Source organism: Dendrobium catenatum, unplaced genomic scaffold (genome assembly GCF_001605985.2).
Source record: "Dendrobium catenatum unplaced genomic scaffold, ASM160598v2 fragScaff_scaffold_1400, whole genome shotgun sequence".
NCBI lineage: Eukaryota > Viridiplantae > Streptophyta > Magnoliopsida > Asparagales > Orchidaceae > Dendrobium > Dendrobium catenatum.
Window position 1 is genome coordinate 511770 of NW_021319862.1, and position 10200 is coordinate 521969.

Here is a 10200-nt window from a genome sequence, read left to right on the forward strand (position 1 = left end):
TCAAACAACTTATTATCAAACTAAAGGAACCCTAACGATCTAATGAATAGCTTTTCGATAAGAGTTTTCGATACATTACTTGATAATTAATATAATTAAGCATTTATTTTTGTGTAAGTAAATGAAATAGAAAGTTTCATTATCTATTATGGGATTATTCAATTCAAACTCTATTTTTAGCAACGTAATAGTCGAAACAAATATTTAGATGAGATCTATCCAACAATACAGAAAATATCTTAATCCGAGTATCAGTGATCTTAAATAATCATATTATCAAAATTAACTAAGCTTCTTGATGTTTGTTCGTGATTGTAAATAAATAGAGCACTTAATTATTCATTTATCAATGAAGTACTCATAAAAGTTATTCAATCAATTAATTAAATGATTATAAATAAACTTCAAATAAGCTCTAACTATGTTTGTTCATGACTATTTGTGAAATGCTAGAGGAAATGTTACTCCAATGAATTATAGCATTAAAAATGTCAATTTGCTTAAGGCTACTCGCTCATTTAGAATTAAATTGCAATCAATCTTGTCAAAGTACCTTGTTATAGAATTCATTAAAGAGTTTGATAAAAGAAGCTTTTCTTCAACTGAAATTGTCTTTGATATTTTGACTTATCAAAAGTTATCTATGGGTTCAAGCAACAAATATTTAGAAAAACTCATATATTTTTAAATAAGCATTATTTAGTCATATTCTGTGACTTTACATGAATTTTTTAAATATAGAAATTTTTATAATGATGAGCTTCATCACAAATCTTTAAATTAGGGGTAGAGGTTTAGTCTAAAATATTTTGATTGCCAGATCAGAGCAAACTTGTACTTTTTATAATGATATGATAAAATCTAAAAGCTCTTTCCAGAACAATTCTCTCTTTCTCTATCCCTTATTTTGTAAGGCTTTTAACCTTCTTATTAAAAAGACACATATTTAAATTCAACATCTTTGTATGTGAGGTAAGAATGAGATATGTTGATAATTAGAAGGCAAGTCATGGAGCTTCCTCATGAGATAGAGAGGTGTCCACATGTAGAGCAATAAGATTGTATAACGATAAAACAATTTAATCAAACACTGTTTTTAAGAATAAAGGTGATGCACAAGAGTGCGTGAATTATAGAAGAATTAAGTTGATGTGTCATACATTAAATTAGTTATAGAAGAGAATAATTGAACATATGTTACAACGTGAAACTAATATTTCTTGGATTCATGCTGGGTAGATCTACTAAAAAAGCTATACATTTGCTGCGAGGTTTGATGGAGAAGTACAAAGAGAGTAAGGAGGATCTACCTATAATATTGATGCATGGATTTAGAGAAGTCATATGATAAAGTTCCAAGAGAAGTGCTCAAGAGAGTACTAGAAAAATATGAGTTAATAATGCTAATTATATTCAAGTCATTAAGAATATGTATAATAAGTTATTACTGGTGTTCAAACTCAAGGTGGTTTAACTAAGCATTTTCTTATTTTAGTTGGATTACTTCAAGGATTATTTTTAAGCCCATATCTTTTTTGCTTTAGTCATGAATGTTCTTAGTAAACATTTGTAAGAGGATGTGTCTTGGTGTATGCTTTTTGTTGTTGCTATTCTTCTTATTGATAAGACTAGAGAGGGAGTTGATGAAAAGCTTGAATTATTGAAGTTAACATAAGAGTCTAAAGGTTTCCGTTTGAGTAGATCTAAAATCAAATACATGAAGTATAATTTTAGTAGTAATAGATATAATTGTGGGAATATGATATTGGGTGATGAAGCCATTAAAAAGAGCGCACGTTTGTAGACATATCATGCCTATTGTTCAAAGCGATGGTGAAATAGATGGGGATATTATTAGTATAATTCATGTTGGATGGTTGAAGTGGAGGAATCCATCAAGCCTATTGTGTGATAAAACATACTCCTCAAACTTAAGGAAAATTTCTATAATATGGTGGTGAAACCTATAATGCTTTGTAAAGCAGAATGGTAGTCATTAAATGTAAGTCAACTGTTGCATATATGAGGATCCTCATGTGGATGAGTGACTTTATGCAAATCATCAAAAGTAATTCAAGTGTTGTATATATAAGGATGCTCAAGTGGATGAGTGGCTTTACACTTAAAGATAGAATGTGAAAAGAGTATATACATGGAAAGGTTGGAGTAGCTCCATTCATATATAAGATTAGAGAGAGTCGCCTTAGATGGTTAGGTCACATAAAATGTCAGTCTTTCAATAGGCATGTAAGAAGAGTAGATGTATAAGATCTGACCTATATTAAGAAAGGTAAAGGTACAACTAATAAGACTTGGTTAGAAAGTATTAAAATAAAATTGTAATTAGATCTAAATGAGAATTTGATTTGTAATAGGACACGATGAAGAAAAGGATTCATGAAGCAGACCTCACGTAGTAGGATAAAGACTTGTTGTTGTTGTTGTAAGAAAATTGAATCAAATGGAAGATCATCAAATAAGAATGATATGAGGAATTCTTAAATAGGTTTTGAAATTCACTCCTCATGTTAATATTCCTTTTGAAAAAAAAAGGCTCTTCTAATTTTGTTGATTTGAAGGTTGTCACCAATATTTGGAACATTTTCTCTGCATAACTATTTGACATAACTTATATCCTTGATGTGAACATTGTCGAAACTTATTTAACTCATTATGTTGTAAAATGTTGAGCATAGATGTTAAACACCTCTTTATTTGAATTATAAATGCACAACCACGCTAAAGTTCAAAATATCATATGTAAATTTATATAGAAGGAAATCATATTACACTAATCATATTGCTTATTTTGAGTTGGTTGATTCCCTTGTAAAGATCAATAATGTGCTTATATACTAACTATTCTTCACTATATTTAAAGAAACGTTATTGAGATTGTTCTCACAATTATCTCTTCGTTGTATTACCTGTAATGCAAAATTTAAAAAGAAATTAATCATTCGGTCTGCTTACACTAGAAAACCATTGAAGTATTCTCAAGCTCATCTCAATATGATCTAAGAGTAGGGTGAGTCTTTGACAAATTTTATTATTCCATTACAACAGGAAATATTGGAAGTAAAGGAATTCGAGCTTGCAGTAGTACAAGCCATATTAACTCGAACTATGGGAAGATCCATTTAGATAAGTGTCAGATTCATAACAGCCACAAATGCTAGCCAAGTTGCTAGAACTCACCAATAGACATACCAATACCAAGGAGTATAATTATGTATAAATTGCTCTTTATCTAGGCTACATGATTGAGAAATTTATGTCAACTTCTCAAGGACCAAATAATTCAACCAAAAAAATAATAATTAAGAGAAAATTGGCCAAAAAGTCACAATATCTATAATAAAAAAACAAACAATAACAATTTTAAAATTATGAGCATCAGCCAGAGATTAGATATTAAAACCAAAGTAGTTATGATATTGCCAAGCTAAGAACTCACCACCAACTTATGATTATAAGATTTTCATTCTACTACATGTTTGTCTTGTTGAGATCATGAATGCACATGAGAAGGTGAGTGAAGGTGCATATGAGCATGATACAAGGGACTATTAACATCCATGTAATCTTGTTAAGGAGCTAATTGTGTTGAAAAGAACAAAGATTTTATCAATGTTGAGCTTAAATAGCAATCCAAGAAGGTGCCTATGTAGGAACAACTTAATCAACCTATCTAAGCATACACTTTGTTAAGGTGGTGTTAGCAATTCTTAGATGCAAGCTTGAGGTTTTGCACTCACTTTGTTAAGGTGGTGTTAGCAATTCTTGGATGCAAGCTTAAGTTCAACTCATGTGATAAAGTTTAGGGGGATTTAAATGTCTATCACAACATTTTTATCTATTTATATATGTAAAATATAAATCATTCCATGTACTTATATAGTAGTCTTAGGCTTTGTTTGAGATAACTTTTTTTACATTTTGTAAAGCAACTTTTTTATATAAAAATTTCTTGAAAATTACAAAAAAATAATGATCAAAAGCTGTTTCAAACAAAGCCGTAATCACATAAAAAATATCATTAATATTAAATTTTACAAAGTAAAACACACCTTTTCATGCATATATAGGCTTTGATGTGATTTAGATATTAAAGTGATTTATGACTATAAACATTTAATCGCCAGATATGTAAATACGTAATATTTATGTGTTATGCATGTAAATCATTTATATATATTAAAAGCTCTTTAAAATTAATTTAATCAACATAAATATCTAATCAAAATTAAACTTAATTTTTTTTTAATTTTTTTATTTTTAAATAATTAAGCATATTTGTCATTATTAAGTAAATTTAAATTAAAATAAATCTAATAGTCATCTATTAAAATTTAATTATCTTTAAAGTATAATCATAATTGAGTTCTAGTAATAGCAAATCAATTAAGTTTTATTCATGTTGTGTGTTGGAAAATTTATGACAGTAAAAAAAGCACATAAAATGCTAGAGTTTTTTAAATGAAATCTTGGGCAAAGAAAACACCATGGGCATTTTCTAACTAAATTAATTTCATTATGTGATCCAAATTGGAGAAGGCAATATCATAGGAATATGAATGAGTTAGTGGGGGATGAGAAGAGTGTTTAATGGTCTGAAAATGTTGGCCAGGTGGCACCAATCCAAAAATAGAGGCCGAGCAATGATAGTTTGATAATGGTTGTCCAAAGATGACGGTGATTTGATGACAATGACTAGGTTACGGTGGTCTAATGATGGTAGTCAGGCGGTGGCAGTCCGACTAGGGTGCTCTGATAGTAATAGTCTGATGTCGGTGGCTTGATGATGGTGTTTGACAGTAAGTCTCAAGTGGAGCTCTAAAAATTGCCAAGTCTCTAAACTCTCTTGGATTTCAAGCCAAGAATCTTCGTCATGTCGAGAGTATGGCCAATTTATAGAATTTGAGTGGCATGCCTTATAAATATAACTAAAATCTGTCATATTATATTGGATGAGCCATATTAATTTCTTTGATTATTGGTCTTCTTTTTATATTTATATACCTTATGGTGTTGAAATTAAGCAATCTTTAGCTTGTTGAATTTGTCTCGTCAAAATGCTCAATTTGATAATAAACATGCAAAATTCAAAAATCATTTGGCACTCCAATAAATGTCATCTTAAAGTTTCTAACAATGGCCTAAATCTTGATATATGCTTATTTGGGTTCGGATATGATAGAATAATTCAAGCCCAACCAAACAGGCCCACGCTCTCATTCTTTTTCCTTAAAATAATTTATTAAAAAATTCACTTTATTTTTTCTTCAAAATTTATAATTGAAAATAACCTTTTAATCATAATATTAATTTGTAGAAATAAGTATGGTAGTTGCCAATGTGATTAAAAAAAAATTTATTCTTATATTTTTATTTATCTATCATATATTTATTAATGTAACACTCAATTATTTTATATCAAATAAAAATATCACTAATATTTATTTTTTAAAATAAAAAATGTCTTTTCATACATATATTTTAATGTGATTGAAACATTAAAATGCCATATATAAAAATTTTAAAATTTAAGTGTTAGAAATGTAAATGCATAAAATATTTTTATTATGTACATAAATTTTAAAATCTTAAATCCTATTAAATTCTAAACCCTAAAATGTTGATGCCATACTCTCCGAGCTGGATTGAGAGAAAACTATTTTGGAACGGGGTATTCACCTGATGCCAACTCCGAAAGGACGCTTAGCAGCGTAACAAATCTTTGACTGACCTAGAAGAGGCACCCACTTTAGAAATCTCCTGGCCCGCACTTGATTGGGCCCCACTTAAGAGGAACTGTCGCTCGAGGGGAATTGAGCACGGGTTGGAGGTTCCCAATCGTAGTCATCCACCAACCAAGCTAAGAACGGAGGATTTTTTTTATTATTTTTATTTTTATTAATTTGATGCCTTCTTGTCATTGTACCTATCATAGTAGTTATTTTTTTCATAAAACCCTCTTATATCTTATGCTTTGCTGTCTTCTTGTCGGTGAATAGGGATCATTTCTTTTTTTTTTTTTTATCTTTTAGTTATTTGCTTTGTGATTACAGAGCTTGATTTTTCCAACGTATTTAAAACTGTCCTATTTCAGTCTGAGTAACAAATAATTTATTAAATTAGTTTAATATTAGAAACAACTAAAATTTTATTTTTTAATAAAAATTTGCAGTGCGCATAAATTAAAATATAATGAAAAACATACTATTAGAAGTAGAATAATTTTTTTTTTTCAGTCAGAAAAAAGAGAGAAGGTGCCCACTCACTTGTTTAAGAAAAATTATTAGGTGCAGAGTGCAGACGGTGAGAGCACCGTCTGCACACACACAGGATACCAAGCGGTACCTAGTGGTACCAAGCAGTATCGAATGGTACCTAGCTGGATTTTATACTAGTGTGCGGACGATGCTTCCCGTCTGCACTCCGCACCTAATAATCTCTCCTTGTTTAATTGCCCTTCATTTGCAGAGCTATATCTTCTTCAAGTAGGAAGCAATAAATGAGTTTATATATGGCCTCGTAGCAAGGCAAGTGGGGATGTTATCAGGCTGCTCAATCCACAACTTGTGTTCTATTACTTGTCACTATTAAAAAATATAGAGCTAACACAGCACAAATTTAAATTTTTTCCGGCGATCTTACCCGCAACTAATTTGCTAGCAGCGGTTTTAAAACCGCTTGACGTCCAGTGTGATTGCAATACGCTGCAACGACATTCCGTTGTGGTTTCAAATTGCACCGGTTAAAACTGATGCTAATTGCATTGGTTTAAACCGCTTCTAATTATACTGGTGAAAATCGTAGCAATCAAAATTGATACTGTAATAGTATTTTGGCACCAATTTTAAAGCCGCTCTTAACAACTGTTACGAAAAATCCTCTTTTTGGATAGCGTGGGATGTCTCATGTTAGTTTCTCCACTTGGTTCCTTATTTGAGTTTCTCCCTTAATCTCCATCGTCGCCTATAAACAAATAAAAAATTCAATTTGTAGAAAAAATGAAAAGAGTAATTGATTAAAATGACGCATAGATTTTATAAATTTGTTTATTTTTCTCTTAATTTTTTTTCAAATGTTAAATTTAATGCTTAATTATCCAAATTTGAATCAATTTTGTTATTTCTTTCTTTGGTCAAAATTTGGTGGAGATAAAACCTTTTATACTAACACATTTAATACTCAATTAAATAATTTAAGCAAGTCAAATTTGATTATATAGAAATCTAAACACATGTATTTTTATATAAAAGCTCAGCAATAGCTCGAAGATCTGAAATAAATTTGCTTCCTGCGTAATGAACCGATACCAAAAAAAAAAAAGAAAAAAAAAAAAAAAAAAAAAAGAAAAAAAAAAAGAAAGAAAGAAGAAGAAGAGCAATTCTAAGTAAATTATAAGTGAAATATTCAAGAGGAGAAATTATTCTGTACGGACACCAGACAAACTTTACGTCCGGATGTCGCAGTATTAAGCGGTACAAGCGTCGGTACCGGTACGAGTACCGAGCCGCTGTACAGTAAAAGAGTGATGTGATGCCTTCTTCGGAGTTCGCACAGAATATTTTTCGAGTTCAGTTTAGAATACAAATAAGGCATGCAAGTAAATGCTCTAACCACAATTTCGGTAGTCATAAACTCTTGGCATTTCTTCCTTTGCTGTCTAGCACAATCTACATACACAAATGAATGTATTGATTTGCCTTTAATTGGTCCATTATTGCCTTCTTACACATGTCGAGAAAGGAAATGGAAGGTTTTCTCCCTTGCATGGATGACTTGAAGAGGTTTTTCACCTATAATGGAATATATCTATGCAATTCTAATTATGTGAGCTGGTGACCATTCACTATAATTGTTCCTCTCTCCTTGAGAATTATATAGTTTCCTAATTGCAATTGATATCATTGTGTATAAATACTCTTGGATTGAATAAACAATACAAGCGCTAGCTTCCAAGCCACTTCTATTTTTCTACACTTTTTTTTCTCCAATCAATCCACTCTTTTCTTAATGTGTTCAAAGTTGGATTGGGGCAATAATCCTTTCCTTTAAAGATAATTAAAGCTTCGTTTCAGACAGTTTTCTTACTGTTTTGCTTTTCAGATCGTAACTATAATCTTTGTTTGACAGCTGTATTGTCATTGATTTCAATAAATTTTGGTACTAGGAAGCTGTTTTCTATAACAACTTTCTAAAAAGCTGTTTTTTCTATATCGGCTTTACAATCATTCTTATAAAAAGTTACAATCATTCCAAAAGGACCCGGCGCTAGTATTTGTTAATAGTCCATATGAAGTCTTTTCTTGGATATTTTTCAGAGGTGAATTTGTTTCTATGGACGGATAAGAAGGCCTCAGCTGCAGTTTTTGCTGCAGCTACTGCTATTTGGGTTCTATTTGAGTTGATGGAATACCATTTAGTCTCTCTGGTTTGCCATTTCCTTATGCTAACACTGGCAATCCTATTTGTTTGGTCTTATGTAACCACATTTATGAACAAGTAATTGTCCTTTGGCATAATTATCGATGTCTTTTCATGTATTTTACGCTTAAAACACTGCGTAAACAAACACTTTTCATTTTTCTTTTAGATCTCCACCGAACATTTCAAAAGTGCGTATTCCTGAAGATCTGGCAGTCAACATTGCGAATTCTCTAAGGGTCCAGATCAACCGGTTGCTCGATGCATTGGAAGAAATCGCTTTAGGACGCGATTTGAAGAAAGTTCTTTCTGTATGTTTATGTTGGAACTAGCTTTACTGATCACTATTCTGATATTATGTGATGCTTATTCAAGCTCTTGATGCGTTCAGGTGATTGCTGGCTTATGGGTGGTCTCCATGATTGGGTCCTGCTGCAGCTTCCTTACTATGTTTTATTTAGGTAAACTTTTGGCGAATGATATGTTGTTGATGATGAACTACAAAAGGATTTACATACATACTATTGAATTTTTATATTTTTATTTATCTATAACTTAAATTTTCTTTACATCAGTTAATATTAATAATATTTTTTATCATTTAGAGATTATGATGCACTACAGGAAAATCTGTCATTACCGTCGGATGAGTTTTTAACGGAAATTTGTCGGGAAAGGGAATTTTCCGGCAGATTTGGTCCGCTTGTAATAGGTCATTTTCCTGTAGTGATGTTATATAAAAATATAAAAATTTATTTGTTATATAGATAAAATACATAACAACATCAAACATAAACAAGTTGAGATATTTGTTGTTATATAGATAAATACATAACAACATCCTATTATATAAGCCGACTATATGAATTTTCTTTTTTCATTGTTATTGTTATATATAAATATATGAGAATATTCAGAAGTGTATGTATGCAAATCTCCCTAAAACAACAGAGATTATTATGTACGCTGTCCAGACCGTCCCGAGGGGAATTCGGATGCACTGGGCCCCATGTGATGTGGCGCGTCCGAATTCGCCTCCGAACGAATCCGGACGTCGCACGTAATAATTTTCCCTAAAACCGTAATGTTTTAATTTTGTATTTATTTGTGATGTGACTTTGCAGCATTTGTGCTTGTGCATGCTATGCCTTTGGTAGGAGAATCCGGATGCGCCACATCACCCGGATGCACTGGGCCCAGGTGACGTGGTGCGTCCGAATTCGCCTCCGAACGAATCCGGACGCCGCACGTAATAATTTTTCCTAAAACAATCATGTTTTAATTTTATATTTATTTGTGATGTGACTTTGCAGCATTTGTGCTTGTGCATGCTATGCCTTTGGTGTATGAGAAATATGAGAATGAAATAGACTCCTTTGGTGAGAAGGCAATGGAAGAAATCAAGAAACAGTTTGTTGAATTTGGTGATAAGTTTCTGAGTAAAATCCCAAGGGATCCATTGAAGGATAAGGACAACTAGAGAGATTGCCAATGGCTTGTAATGGCAATGAGCAGTATCTGCATCATAATTGTCAACAACATTTGAGCCTTATTTTCTCTCTCTTTCAGCAAATTTTAGGGTTTCAGTTGGATTTATCATATTTATATGTTATTTGCATTTACTTATTGTTTCTGTTGATGATTTTGATCATCTTTTTGATGGTCTGAAGAGGTTTTGATTTTGGTGTACCATAAAACATTTTGATTTATGGCTAATTATGACAATTGTCTATTTTGGGTGGATTATTAATTGAGTTTATATGG